This window comes from Thamnophis elegans, chromosome 8 (genome assembly GCF_009769535.1).
Source record: "Thamnophis elegans isolate rThaEle1 chromosome 8, rThaEle1.pri, whole genome shotgun sequence".
Taxonomy (NCBI): Eukaryota; Metazoa; Chordata; class Lepidosauria; order Squamata; family Colubridae; genus Thamnophis; species Thamnophis elegans.
Genome location: NC_045548.1, coordinates 39,786,997 through 39,802,603, shown reverse-complemented (window position 1 = coordinate 39,802,603; position 15,607 = coordinate 39,786,997). Strand labels below are relative to the sequence as shown.

At 47.3% G+C, this 15,607-nt stretch overlaps 1 long non-coding RNA gene across 2 annotated transcripts; it reads right to left on the bottom strand.

Annotated features, from left to right (window-relative positions):
• Positions 1-8,254: 8,254 nt before the first annotated feature.
• LOC116512429 lies at positions 8,255-13,528 on the bottom strand. Of its 2 annotated transcripts, none has more exons than XR_004255884.1 (4): positions 13,040-13,528; positions 12,219-12,314; positions 10,948-11,121; positions 8,255-8,295 (listed from the first exon to the last, which is right to left on the bottom strand). It is a non-coding gene; the product is annotated as an uncharacterized LOC116512429 (long non-coding RNA). The 2 variants fall into 2 exon arrangements; XR_004255883.1 differs by lacking the exon at positions 13,040-13,528 and adding an exon at positions 12,447-12,928.
• Positions 13,529-15,607: the final 2,079 nt, after the last annotated feature.

Sequence of the window (15,607 nt, the reverse complement as noted above, 5' to 3'; positions counted from 1 at the left end):
AATATGTTATAAAGGTTTAAGGCTATTGGATGGCTCTGTAATAATTAATGAAATGCCATTAGGTGGTTGTGTTTTTTAACTATGGATTATTCTAGGCAAAAGGACATTAAAACAATTTCAGTTAAATGAGAACTATGATATGTTAAAAGTAAGACTCATCAATAACTTTGATATTCGATATGAATGTAAGTAATGACTCTGGAAGAGATGCACGAAAGCTGGTTCCACCACAAAACCGTGCTCGACTAAACCACGTCCAACTAAACCGTGTAGCTGACGTCATCAACAGGGCAACAACAGCGCGGAGACAGAAGCATGCTGTAAACCCTAAACCTAACACCTAAATCTAAACCTAACCCCCCTAAACCTAATCCTAAACCTAACCCTTAACCTAACCCTTAACCTAACCCTAAACCTAACCCTAACCCTAACCCTTAACCTAACCCTAAACCTAATCCTAACCCTTAACCTAACCCTAAACCTAACTCTAACCCTTAACCTCCTGTATTGAATGAAAATTGGCGGAGAGGAGGAACTGAGGTCTTTGGAGCTGACCCAGGAGAGGTGAGGCCGTCCGAACGACCACCGACCCCAGAGCTGGCGATGGGTCGAAAAAATTCGACCCCTTTGAGCCCCCAGCCCCGAAAAATGCCGGCATTGTGGACCGCGAACGCCGCAAACGCCACCTACCATCGCGGCTCGAGCGGCTTTGGCGAGGAGACCCCCGTGGAGATTGGAAGAGATCGTAAACGCAGGGGGAAAGCCGGGGAGAGAACTAGCTCTTGGGACTGAGTCGGGGAGTCAGGGGTGACAAGAACGCCCAGTGAGCTGGGAAACCCCGACCCCCCCCCCGAGCTCCTAGCCCCGAGAAGCTCTGAAAGAAGCCGACATTGTGGGCTGTGGAGAGTGCTGCAAATACATCGCGGCTTGAACGGCTTGAGGGGAAACAACTCGTGGAGGCTGGAAAGATTGAGGGGATTGAGGGGAAGCAAAAACACCCTGTGACTTGGCTTAGAGCTGGCAGCGGACTGAATATATTTAAATTTCCGAGCTGCCAGCCTCGAAGGACGCTGGCATTGCTGGCTGTTAACATCGCTGACATTGCTGGCTATTGATACCATCCAAACATCATAGCCTGACCCCCTCCTTGTCTTTGCCGTCGCCCGCTGCCGCTGGGCCGTTGCTCTTCCGGGACTTGCGGTTATACCATCAGGGGATTTTTGATCTCCCCCACCCCTTGCTTGCTGTGTCTCGTTGGACTCCTGGGTCATTGGGGCCTTTTTGGATCGTTAGGTCCGACCAGTGAATGGAACGCTTTGTTTGTTCTTCCGTCTGACCACGCATTAGTCCTTGCTTATCATGGCTAATCTCCCGGCCCCTGCTGTTGCAACGGACATTCGGAACTATTCTATTCCTCGGCCATCCCTTTCTTGGATTCTACTGAGCTCTTTGCTCCATTTAACTCAGTTTTCCTCAAGGTGCGCCCCCCCCCCCCGGGGGGGTGGAAGACACCCCCAGACTTATATTTTCCATCTCGCAGTATACTGGACTCTCTGCTGGCTTTGGCAGTCAACATAAGCCAAGTACAGACTTTGTGTGCCCGCGCAAATTTTTTAATTGGTATGTTGAGTGTATGGGACTGCATGTGATAGTGTGAATGACCCACTTTTATTATTATTATTGTTGTATTTTTTGTGTTTTAACTAGAACGTGGGGATTGTTTGTGTGAGTGCCTGGGTATGTTTGATTTGGAGGACCTGCCGGGGAATGCGGGAGTCATTGGGGTGGTTGGGGGAACTACGGCTACGGGAGAGGGTCGGAGCATTGCGGTCATAACAGGGAGGGGCAGATACGGCGGGGGCTTTAGGGCTGGCCATTACCGGGGAAGGAGGGCTCGCTACATCACAGAGATCCCTCCTTCCGGCCCTATGAGTCCCACTCCGAGGTCAGATGGTGCGAGGAATCAGGACCCTGGTCTAAGGCTGGTGTCGCTAAATGCCAGGTCTGTTGTTCACAAGGCTCCCCTCGTCCGGGACTTAATTTTAGACGAGAGGGCAGACCTGGCATGTATTACTGAGACATGGCTGGGCACGGAGGGAGGAGTCCCCCTCCTTGAGATGTGCCCAGACGGGTTTCAGGTGCTTCATCAGCCGAGAGCCCAGGGAAGGGGTGGCGGTGTGGCTATTGTTATCCGGGAGTCTTTAGCACCTCGTAGGATCCCTGCTCCGGAGCTTGTCGGGTGTGAGTCCCTGCTGGTGAAGCTGGACCTCAAGGGTCAAGTGGGTCTGCTGCTAACGTACCTGCCTCCCAACAGCGTTGCAGCAGCCCTCCCCTCGCTCCTCGAGTCAGTAGCCGAGCTGGCAATTGAGTTCCCCAGGCTTATAGTTCTGGGGGACTTCAATTTGCCATCGCTTGGGGAACACTCTGATGGAGCGCAGGAGTTCATGGCTTCCATGACAGCCATGGGCTTGACCCAGGTAATTCGGGGCCCAACCCACTCAGCGGGTCACACGCTCGACCTCGTATTCCTCTCGGAGCAGTGGACTTGTGATCTTGGTCTGAGGGGTAGTGAGATCATACCCCTGTCGTGGTCAGACCACTGCCTACTGAGGCTAGACTTCCGGAGGCCAAACCCCCACTGTAGGGAGGAGGAACCGACCAGGTGGTTCCGCCCCAGGCGTCTCATGGACCCCTTAAGGTTCCAGACAGAGCTTGGGGTTATTCCTGATACTCTCACCCACAGTTCGGCGGAGACTCTGGTTGCTGCCTGGCACTCGGCGGCATCGGAGTCCCTTGACCGAATTGCGCCACTACGGCCCCTCCGGGTCAGCGGATCCCGGAGACCTCCTTGGTTCACCGAGGAGCTCCGGGAGAAGAAGCGCCGGAGGAGACGCCTAGAGCACCTATGGAGGTCCGATAAGTCCGATTCGAACCGAGCACTCCTGACAACATGCACCAAGGAATATATCAGGGCATTAAGGACAGCTAAAAGATCACATATTGCCACCTTGGTTGCGTCTGCCGAGTCACGCCCAGCCGCCCTGTTTAGGATAACCCGCTCCCTCCTAAATAGGAGGGACGCGGGCGAACCCCTACAGGGTAAGGCTGAGGAATATGTCCAATTCTTGGTGGACAAAATTGCTCAGTTTCGGTCGGACTTGGACTCCATCTCTGCAGATCCAGCCGAGACACAGGGGGAGAGCTTGGCAGACCATCTCTGGGTTGAGTTTCAGGACGTTGCCTCTGGGGAAGTGGACAAGGCCATACGAGCTGTGAGTGCCTCCACCTGTATACTGGACCCGTGTCCCTCCTGGCTGGTTGCCAACAGCAGTGAGGTGACACGAGGCTGGATCCAGGCGGTTGTAACCGCCTCCCTTTGGGAGGGGCACTTCCCCGCCGCACTTAAAGCGGCGGTGGTGAGACCCCTCCTGAAGAAACCATCTTTGGATCCAGCCGTTCTTAACAACTACCGTCCAGTCTCCAACCTCCCCTTTCTTGGGAAGGTTGTTGAGAAGGTGGTGGCCTTCCAGCTCCAAACGGACCTTGGAGGAAGCAAGTTATCTTGACCCCTTCCAGTCCGGCTTCAGACCTGGTTACAGCACAGAAACCGCTTTGGTCGCATTGACCGATGATCTCTGGAGAGCCAGGGATGGAGGCCATGCGTCCATCCTGGCTCTCCTTGACCTCTCGGCGGCTTTCGATACCATCGACCATGGTATCCTTCTGCGACGACTGCGGGAGGTGGGAGTGGGAGGCACTGTTCTGCGGTGGTTCTCCTCCTACCTCTCGGACAGGTCGCAGTCGGTGTTGGTCGGGGGGCAGAGATCGTCCCTGAGGCCCCTAACTTGTGGGGTGCCGCAGGGCTCGGTCTTATCCCCCCTACTATTTAACATATACATGAAACCGCTGGGCGAGATCATTCGGAGGCACGGGATAAAATACCATCAATATGCGGACGATACGCAGTTGTATCTGTCCACCCCGTGCCAACTCAATGAAGTGGTGGACGTGATGAACCAGGGTCTTGAGGCCGTTAAGGACTGGATGAGAGCTAACAAACTGGTACTCAACCCAGACAAGACCGAATGGCTGTTGTGTTTCCCTCCCAATAATTTGGCCAGTGTTCCATCGCTCAGGCTGGGGGGTCAAATTCTACACCCCTCAGATAGGGTTCGCAACTTGGGAGTCCTCCTGGATCCACAGCTGACTTTTGACCACCACCTGTCGGCTGTGACCAGGGGGGCATTTGTCCAGGTTCGCCTGGTACGCCAGTTGCGACCCTACCTGAACCGGGAGGCTCTCACAACAGTCACTCGAGCCCTTGTGATCTCCAGGCTGGAATACTGCAATGTGCTCTACATGGGGCTGCCCTTGAAGAGCATCCGGCGACTTCAGCTAGTCCAGAATGCGGCCGCGCGAGTGATTGTGGGCGCACCGCGGTACGCCCACATAACACCTATCCTCCGCGAGCTGCGCTGGCTACCTGTTGATCTCCGGGTGCGCTTCAAGGTGCTACTTACCACCCATAAAGCCCTTCATGGTAGTGGATATGAGTACTTGAGAGACCGCCTTCTGCCGATTACCTCCCTTCGTCCCATCAGATCGCACAGAGTGGGCCTCCTCCGAGTTCCATCTGCCAGTCAGTGCCGACTGGCGACTACGCGGAGGAGAGCCTTCTCAGTAGCAGCCCCGACCCTCTGGAACGATCTCCCCGTAGAGATTCGCACCCTCACCACAGTCCAGAGCTTCCGCACAGCCCTTAAGATCTGGCTATCCCGTCAGGCCTGGGGATAAGACCTTCATACACCCCACCCGAATGTTGAATGAATGTTGTGTTTTATTGCTATTATTATTTGTATTCACATATTATTTTTATGTTTTGTCTTGCACCCCCTTCCCATGAGTTGTAAGCCGCCCTGAGTCCCCTCAGGGAAAAGGGCGGCCTATAAGTGACAATAAAAATAAAATAAATAAATACAATTTAACCTAACCCTAAACCTAACCCTAACCCTTAACCTAACCCTAAAGCTAACCCTAAAGCTAACCCTAAACCTAACCCTTACCTTAAGTTGAATCGGCTTGCTTTCAAAGCGCTATTTAAAGCGCCCTTCTTTCTCCGCCCTGGCTGTTGTCGCCCTGTTGATGACATCAGTGACGTGGTTTAATCGGGCGCGGCTTAGTCGAGTGTGGTTTTGACGGGTCACGCGAAAGCTAATTGTAACCAATTGACACACTTTCTACAAGATGTAATGTAAGATGATTATTTTGGGGTGTTGTTTGTTTAATAAAAATAAAAAATGTTTTTTAAAAAAAGAAATACAGTGGCCAGCTCCTAGTGACGATGGTCAGCGGCGACCTGCAGAGCCTCCTGGGGCTTGACTGGTTCGAAGCCCTGGGCCTAGAAGTGACTGGTATCAACGCCTTGAAAGACAAGCGCGCTGAAGCAATTTCTAAGAAGTTCGAGGACGTCTTCAGCACCGGTCTGGTTAAGTATGTGGGGACTCCAATCTCTTTTATTTTGGACCCCAACATAGCCCCAATAAGACTAAAACCCAGGAGAGTACCTTTCACTTTCCGCCCAAAAATTGATCTGGAAATTGATAAGCTCGTAGGCCAGGGAATCCTAGAGCCAGTTGATCATGCATGCTGGGAGACTCTTATAATGACACCTGTCAAATCTGACTGGTCTGTCTGCATCTGTACGGACTATAAATGCACAATCAATAAAGCGTTACAACAAAGTGCTTACCCTGTACTCATTGTACAGCATTTATTACATTCTTTAGGCCGCGGCAAAGTATTTGCTAAATTGGACATGGTGCAGGCATACCAACAATTGCTTGTAGATGGCGCTATGGTGGAGGCCCAAACCACTGTGACACACAGAGGTGTATTCAAATGTCACCACCTGCAATTTGGAGTTAGTATTGCCCCTGGACTGTTCCAAAGCATCATGGAACGGCTTTTGCAGGGGATTCCAGGAGTTGTTCCCTATTTTGATGACATCTTGGTATCAGTTGTAAATGAGGCACAATTTTTCAAATGTTTGCGTTTGACCAGAATTTGGGACAAGGACCTCTGTCTCAAAAAAGAAAAATGCCAAATTAATGTGCCAAGGGTTGAATTCCTAGGGTACCTAATCGATGGCTCTGAGATTCACCTGACCACTAAAAAAATTCAAGCAATTCAGGACGCCCCTACACCTTGCAATCAAACCGAGCTGCAGGCGTTCCTCAGGCTCCTTAATTTCTACAGCATCTTTCTTAAACAGAAAGCCACTGTTGCTGAGTCCTTACATCGTCTCCTGGTGAAGAACATGAAATGGTCCTGGGGCAGAGCCGAGGCTGCCGCATTTGCCGCGGTAAAAAGACTTCTGCAAGCCAACATGTTCCTGGTGCAGTACAGCCAGACCTTGCCACTGCTGCTGACCTGCGACACTTCCCCATTTGGCGTCAGAGCCATCCTCAGCCACTGCATGCCCTACGGAACTGAGAGTCACATAGCCTTTTACTTTAGGACCTTGTCCGCTGCCGAGCGGAACTACAGCCAGCTGGACCATGAGGCTGCAGTGGCCAGAATAAAAAGGTACCATGAGTACCTATACGGCCGTGATTTCAAACTAATTATGGACCACAAACTGCAACTAGGCTTGCTGGCTGGGGACCGACCTACTCCTGTGTCATTATCACTGCGGATGACCAGATGGACCATTTTCCTAGCTGCCTACTCCTACCGGCTCATCCACCGACCAAGCTCCACTTTGGAGCACGCTGATGCTTTGACTTGTTGCCCACTGCCAGAACTTCTTGCTGACCATACCCCCAAGACACCAGTCCTTCTCACTAACTGCTTGGAGACTGGTCCTGTCTCGTCTAGTGATGTTGCCCGCCACTCTGCAAAAGATTCCACCATCAAACAAATTTTGAACTGGGTGTGGAGGGGGTGGCCCAAGGGCCCTCTTGGGTCTGAATTCAAAATGTACCATGGTAAGCATGATGAATTGTATGTTGTTTATGGTTGTTTGCTGTGGGGGGACCGGGTCGTTGTTCCACCCAAACTGCACATTGCAGTATTAGAGGCTTTACATGTATGGCATCCTGGAATTGTCAGGATGAAGTCTTTGGATAGGAGTTACATGTGGTGGCCTAACATGGAAAAGGAGATTGAAAAATGGGTGGCTACCTGCACCCCCTGCCAGGAGTTCTGACCAGCTCCCCCAGAGGCGCCCGCTTAGGAATGGGAACAACCTCAAGCATCGTGGTCTAGGGTGCACATTGATTTTGCTGGTCAAAAATTCCTTGCAGTTGTAGACGCCTACTCGAAATGGCTAGATGTAGTCCTGATGACCTTCACTATGGCAGAAGCAGTCATCAAGGTACTACTGAGACTTTTCTCCACACACAGCCTGCCCGATGTCCTGGTCTCTGACAACGGGCCTCAATTCATGGCCATGCAATTCGAGACCTTCTTATCAGCACAGGAAATTAGACATGCCCTGGTCGCGCCATTCCATCCGGCCTCCAATGGTCAGATGGAGAGAATGGTGAGATCTGCAAAAGAGGCCCTATCCAGGATGGGCCTGGGATATTGGCAAACACAGGTTGACCACTATTTGCTAATTCAACACATCACGCCAAGTGCCACTACAGGGAGAAACCCCTCCGAGCTTCTCATGGGTCACCAGCTAGTCTCTCTTAGACTGGCTATACCCAAACTATTCTGCCGCATCGCCCCCTGACTCCACAAGCAAAATTCAGAACTTTAGCTTAGGGGATTCAGTTTACACCCACAAGTACGCCTGGGGAACTGTGTGCCACAGTGATAGGCATCACCAGGCCTCGCTCTTATCTTGTAGAGCTCGAGGATGGTTGGAATTGGAGAAGGCACGTTGACCAACTCCATGGCCACCTCTCCAACTCCACTCTTAGGCAGCCAGAGGTAACTCCTGCTCAAGTTAGCCAAAGCCCTACCCAAAAGGAGCATGAAGTCACTCCTTCCACAACCAACTCAAACCCGAAGTCGCTGGGATACTTAGCTTCTTATGTTGCAGGCCCGCAGTGAGCTCTGAGCGAACCAGCTCTAGAAGCTCCAGCTGCAGCCTGTGAAAGTTTCCAGGAGCTTTCACCAAGCGGAGCAGCGGAGCAAACAGATCTGTCCAACCCAGTGATGGGTTTCAAAATTTTTTGAAACCTACTCTGTGGATATGGCCTCCTTTGTGGCAGTGGCTTGCTGGCCATGTGACCAGATGGGAGTGGCCAAGACGATATCACTGAATTCTTTGCCCCAATGGATGATCTGCAAAAAGAAGATATAAAAAAGGAAATTTATTATTTTGTGCACTTACTACTTAAATAAGATTAAAATAAGTACATAAAACAATAAAAGAGCTATTTACAGAAGGTAAGTAGCTTACTACTTAGTACTTGTATTTCAAAGGGAATAAATACATATTTAATTTTACACATGTTAACAGCTGTTTGAATTGTGTTTGCACAACAGTGGAAAAAACAAAGATATGAAAATGAATAAATATTAGAATGTGCAGGAATGAATAAATTTACTATTAAAATCAAGAAGGCTTCGAATACTTTTTCACGTGGGATTTGTTTTCTCAATTGCTAACTAAAGGAAACAGCAATTAGAAATCTAAAAGTATGAAAGAAAACACCAATTATGTAAGGAAAGGTCACTAAAATGTATAAGGAAATATTTTTAGTACTTGATCATTATTAATATGTAGATAACTGCGGAACATTACACACCCACACACACAAACTATGACAGTGCCAGGAAAACACCAAAAAATAACAATTTCCCTCCAAAAGACTGCAGATGAAACCAGTTTTTTCTCCTAACCCTAAGAACAGGAAAGGCAAAGCCACTGGAATAAAACCATCAAGACATTGTGGGAAATTATAAAGGACAGTGCCAGGAAGCTCACAGAACCAGCAATCACCTCACAATTACCTAAACAACCAGAAACACACAAAATCTGGCAAAGCTGCCTTGCATCAACCTGGCCTGCCCATAGAAAAGCAGCCACTTTGAGACACATAAACCATGCACCAACCTGTACACTTAAAAGCAACATATTGCATCACAAATAAAACATTTGCAAAAAGGATATATAACATTTCTTGTAACAAACATTCTATAAATAATAAATAAATAAAAAATTCCCTAAAAATAATCAAAAACCACCAAGTTCAGAGAACACAAAGGACCCCACAGTCCTCTCCCTCCTTCTATTTTTCCTTTTTGTCCTATTTTTCTCCTCCCTCCCCTCCCAACCTCACTCCCTTCTAGCACTGATGATGTTACCTAGTTTGGTAATGAAATATCTGTAAAAAAAACCACTAAGCTCAGAAAGCAGCAAGGATCCCACTATCCCCCACCTCCTCTTTCTCCCTCTCTTTCTCCTTTTTGTCCTTTCTCCTTCTTCCCCCCTAACCCCACTGAGTTGTTACCTAGCACTGATGATGTTACCTAGTTTGGTAATGAAATGTCTGTAAGAAAACCACCAAGCTCAGAAAGCAGCAAGGATTCCACTATCCCCCACCTCCTCTTTCTCCCTCTCTTTCTCCTTTTTGTCCTTTCTCCTCCTTCCCCCCCAACCCCACTCCCTTCTAGCACTGATGATTTTACCTAGTTTGGTAATGAAACGTCTGCAAGAAAACCACCAAGCTCAGAGAGCACCCACGACCCCTCATTACAACCTGGAGCTATCAAGAGTCTCTTCTGTTGGAGAGCCTTGATGCAAGGGAAAACTGAAAGTTTTAATTTTAATTCAGTTTTAACATTTTAATCATCTTTGCTTCTTTCAAATTTTATATGCTTTTTTTTTAGGTTTTAATATTTTATTTGTACACTGCCCGGAGTCCCTTTGTGAGGGAGATGGTTGGTTTCAAAATTTGATCAAATAAATAAATCAAAGCAGGGGCTGAGAGAAAATATGGAGGTGTGGTGCTGTTCCTTAGAGACAAACATAAAAAGACCATCCCTGCAGTGTTTCATCCTCATGGATTTTTAGCCTTCATTTAATTGTTAATTTTAATGCTTGTCTATTAGCTTTTATGGCATTGTAAGCTGTCCCGAATCATTTAAGCTAGTGAGATGGGAGGTACATAAATTTAATAAATAGACTAACTCAGTTATGGACATGCAGAACAAATTGGAAGTCTCTAAATGATGGATTACAATTGGTGATTCTCACACAAGTCATTCCCCTTTACCCTTTCAAGAATATTTTTTTTTTTTAAAAACTTTGGTGGGGATATTGTCTTTGAATATAATCTAGCTTTTACTTTACTTGCAAGTACATATAGGTTCCTTCTGATAAAGACCCTTTTAACATTCTGAATTTGCAAAAGATGCCGATCTCTTGCAGGAGCACGAGACACGCAAGAGCTAAACAATTTTAGCATTAGTCCTGGTTTTCATATGTCCCACTAAATCACAATAAGGTTGATTGGATTCCGGTTGAGTAATATAAACCCCAATTTGGGGTACCTGAAACACAATTTGCAATCTGTGGATTGACCCCAAGATCCCAAAGTTTTTAATTATTTACCTATTTGAATTTATTAGCCGGCCAACTCCAATGGACTTTCCTGTCCAGTATCTCTCTCCCCCACTCACTCCTTTCTCCCACAGCGTGTACGTTACAGGCCCCGATCAAGGCAAGGAGCGAACCGGTGAACCCATCCAGATATAGAAAGTGGGAACGCGGTGGAGCCTTAAGGGGAAACTCCTCGTTTTGCAAAACCCCCGTTCCATGACATTTTCCACCAAACCCTGTGGGGAAAATCCTCCCAAGCCGCTTCCCCGTCCGCATTAGCCCCGTGGAAACCAGTCAACTCCGCAGCCTCGAAAAGAGAAGGGGGCGGGTTTATCGCCAAAAAGGAGCCTGGCGAAAGCCTAACGGGCGGGAAATGCAGCCAAACTGACCTGGAACAAGGATCGATTGCTTCCTCCACCCACTTCTTCGAGCGGCAGGCCTCAGCAGTGGTTAAGGCTTCTATCTTTCCTTGCCACTTTATGAGGTTAGGTCTGGACTTGCTTTCTGAACATTAACTTCAAGACCATCATCACCAAGAATTTCAAAATGCTCCTCTTGCAGTTCTGTCACAGAGAAAATATCAGGAATAAATGAAGCAAACCACAATCATTCTCCAAAGAACTTCCATGGTGCTGCTTTAAACATAAGTGTTTTTCTTTTTAAAAAATGAGCATTGGTTATATACATGACATTCTACAGAGCTGAAGAAGCTTCTTGAATGAGAAGTGAAAAGTCTTGAAAGAAAAACTAGAAAGTCTAGTTGCCTCTTGAAAAAGCACCTTTCTGACATGACATTCTACACCTTATGAAATTTGAAGGCAGGGAAGAGAAATGTGATGGAATCATCCAGGATCAGATGCCCAAACAGACACATAAGTGTGGAAAATGGCACCACTCCTTTAACAGTTTAATATAAGTGCTTGATACAGGCTTCATTTAAAGATTTCCATGTCACAGAGTAATACACAATAAGAGAAAGAATAGCTTGTTTTAGAATCTAAGAAACTCTCATCTGCTGACACAATGAATATTTCCTTTCTTTGTTTTCTACAAGCTAACCTGCTCAAAGAACTTCTTGCAGAAGTCAAATAGAATCAATAGAATATTCCATGTACTGTTTCATCTGCAGGCTTATTGGGATGAAGAGAGCAAGGGCACTTTCTCAGAGAAAATATTCATACCACATCATTCTCCAAAGAACTTCCATTGTGCTCCTTTTAACATAGCAAGTGTTTTACTTCCACTTAATAAAACTCCTTTTAAAAATGAGCATTGGTTATAAACATGACATTCTACAGAGCTGAAGAAGCTTCTTGGATGAGAAGTGAAAAGTCTTGAAAGAAAAACCAGAAAGTCCAGTTGCCCCTTGAAAAAGCACCTTTCTGACTTGATATTCTTCACCTTATATTTCATAAGAAATATAAAGAAGAGAGGGAGGACAAATGTGAATGGAATCATCCAGGCTCAAATGCCCAACCAGACACATAAGTGTGGAAATGGCACCACTTCTTTAACAGTTTAATATAAGTGCTTGATACAGGCTTCATTTAAATATTTCCACATCACAATAAGAGAAAGAATAGCTTGTTTCACAATCTAAGAAACTCTCAGATCTGCTGACACAATGAGTATTTCCTCTCTTTGTTTTCTGTAAGCTAACCTGCTCAAAGTGCTAGCAGAAGTCATATAGAAGCAATAGGATATTCCATGTACTTTGACAACTGGTATCACTATCAGTCTCTCTTCTTGGCTTTGCCTGTATATGGAAGGAAAATAGCAATAATATTTCAGATTTTCAGGTATTTGAGGAGCATCTTCAGAAAAGTCATAAAATATTGGAATAATATTTAGTTTTCTGTAAATAATTCTACTGCACTTCATCTGATACCCTAAGTCAGCGGTTCTCAATCTGTGGGTTGCGACCCCTTTTGAGGTCGAATGACCTTTTCACAGGGATCGCTGAGGAGCCTTCCACGGAGAGGCTGGCGAAAAGCCTGCCCAAAGGGAAGGAGCGGCTCGGGTTCTCCGCGTGGCGGAAGGAGAGCTATACGTGTGGGGGGGGAGAGTAGGAGCCAGAATGGAAGTGAGGAGGGGGAAAAGAGTGACGCACGCAGCACAGAGGACGCTGGGAAAGCAGCTCGCTCCGAGTGATGGGCAGAGCTACGGAAGCCAAGAGGTACCATTTCTGAGTTGTAAAACAAGGCAGGGAAAATAAAATAAATGAACGTGGGATACGCGTATGCGAGATTCCCTATTAAGACTGTTACTCATGCTTAGCATGGGTAACAGTCTTAATAGGCTTTGGCCCCTCTCCTGCGGCTTCCTGCTGACCCAATCTTGCAATCTGCTCTCCGCCCCGAGAAGGCACGAGCCTCTTGCCTGCTTTTGCGATTCCGCGTTCTGCGCAGGCAAGTCAGTGTCAAGATGAGCTCCAGCCCTTTTCTCGTGTTCATCTCTTGCACGCGTGCGCAAGCAAAATACCCTTCTGGGCCAGGATCAAGACCGAAGGGACAATTACTCCGCTCGCTGTCGCCACTGCACAATAAGGTGAGTAACTGGGTATGCAGCGCAGGAGACTCCTCAGCGCCAGACTCAGATCAGAGCGAGCCGCAGTCCCCTTTGTGTTGGCTTAGGAAGGAGGAGAATGGGGAGGAGCAGCAGCAGCAGCAGCTGATTGGGTGTAGGGAGGGAAAAGCTCCAGTTCTCCTGCACTGCACAGGGCTCCCCTTGCGCAGAACTCTGGAACTGTTCCCTCTCTGCATCCAGAGACGCCTGCTCCGGCTTTTTCCTGAGTCAACACGAAGGGGACCGACCTGAGTCTGGCACTGAGGAATCTCCTGCACAGCGCAGCCAGCTACTCACTTCTCAGTGGTAGTAGCGGAAGGAGTTGTCCCCGCTGCCATGATCCCGGCCCAGGAGGGTATTTTGCTTGCACGCGCAAGAAAGAGAAAAGGGGAGAAAGAGAGAGAGATAGCGAGAGAAAGAAATGAAAGAGAGCTGGAAAGAAAGAATTGGATAGAAGGGAAAGCGAGGGAAACAAATCAGGGGGAAAGAAAGGAAGAGAAAAGAAAGAAAGAAAGAAAGAAACAAACAAACTAACTAACTTTCTCAGACCTATGTCGAAAGCAATGGCAAGCTAGATCTCTTGCCAAGAAAACTGCAGTTTGCCAGAAGGCACAAATTGGAAGCAAGTCAGATTTTTTTTAAAGAACAGAGGTGGCAGAAAAATGCACCTGAAAATAAGATTATTTATAATTTTTGATAATGTTTTGTATTGTTAAACTCAAAAGAAATTTATATATATATCCTATTGCTATTAGTACAATCTTTCCAGCTTCTATCAACTTAGAGTTCACTATGAAAAGATTACAGAGAAGCAATTTCCTACAATTAATAACTTTATTTTGGATTTGCTATCGTATTCAGTGAGAAAGAAAAAGAAAGAGGGAAAGGGAAAGAAAGGAAGGAAGAAGAGAAAGGAAGAGGAAAAATAGAGAAAAACAGAAATGAGACGGAGGGGGAGAGAAGAGAGAGAGACTATTCTCACAGAAAACACTGAGCCATGAAACCTTGGTAGGCAAGTTTGGGGGGGGGGGGAATGTCCTGTGACTGGATGGGAGTGATGTTGAGTTGGCCACACCCACCCAGGTTTTGTGGCTCCCGGTGTTACATAGTAGCAATGAAAATAATTTTATGGTTGGGGGTCACTACAACAGGAGGAACTATTAAAGTGTCATAGCATTAGGAAGGTTGACAACCATTGCTCTAAGTCACTTGTTGTTGTTGTTGTTGTTGTTATTATTATTATTATTATTATTATTATTATTAGTGTTGATGAAAATGGGCAATTCAACTGAATTTGCTTCAGAGCAAGGGTGCAAGTCGGTGGGTTTCAAAAAATTTTGGAACCTACTCTGTGGGTGTGGCCTCCTTTGTGGGAGTGGCTTGCTGGCCATGTGACTGGATGGGAGTGGCCAACTTGGAAAATGTGGTGAAACTCACTTAACAACACTCTTGCTTAGCAACCAAAATTTTGGGCTCAATTGTGGTCATACGTTCTCTCTCTTTCTTCTTTCTTTCTTTCTTTCTTTTATCTCTCTCTCCCACTTTCTTTTCTTTTTTCTTTCTTCCTTTCTTTTTCTCTTTCTCTTTCTGTCTCTGTCTGTCTCTCTGTGTCTCTCTGTCTGTCTGTCTCCCTCTGTGTGGATCTGTCTCTCTCCCCCTCCTTCTCTCTCCGTCTCTCTGTCATTCTGTATCTTGCTGTCTGTCTCTCCTACCTCCCCCATCTGTCACTCTATATGTGTGTGTGTCTGTCTGTCTGTCTCTCCCTCACTCTGTGTATGTCTCTCTCTTTCTCCCTCCCTCTCTCTATCTCTCTCCCCTCCATTCCTCTCTCTCTGTCACTCTGTGTGTATATGTGTGTGTGTGTCTGACTCACACACTTAATCATTCACTCTGTGTGTGTCTCTGTCTCTCTCCCTCTCTCCCTCTCTATCTCTCTCCCTCCCTTCCTCTCTCTGTCACTGTGTGTGTATATGTGTGTGTCCGTGTATGTGTCTGTCTGTCTCTCACTCACTCACTTAATCACTCACTCTCTGTGTGTGCCTGTCTCTCTCTGTGTCTCTGTCTGTCTGTCTGTCTGTCTCTCCCTCCCTCCCAACCCGCAGATGGGCTCCGGACCAGCGGAGATTCTTCCTTCTTTTTAACCAGGTGATCTTTCCTAAGACATAAAAAAGAACCTTAATTACAGGCTCAACAAAAGAAGCTGGAAAGAGATACTGAAGCCAAGAAGCTGAAACCTGGGACTGGAGAAAAACCTTCTTTATCCCCTTACCAGCCATCCGGGGAGACGAGTAACACGAGGGGGATCCTTCCCCCCACAGATGGGTTCCAGACCAGCGGAGCCTCCCTGGACGTTGCAGCAGCAGCAGCCCCAAGTACGCCGATCTCGGAGTTTTTCACATCAGGGCATGCTGCAAGAGGGAGTGAGTGAAGACCTTTTCCAGCCAGCGCAAAGGACTTCCCTGGACTTGCTTTGCTGAGCGGGGG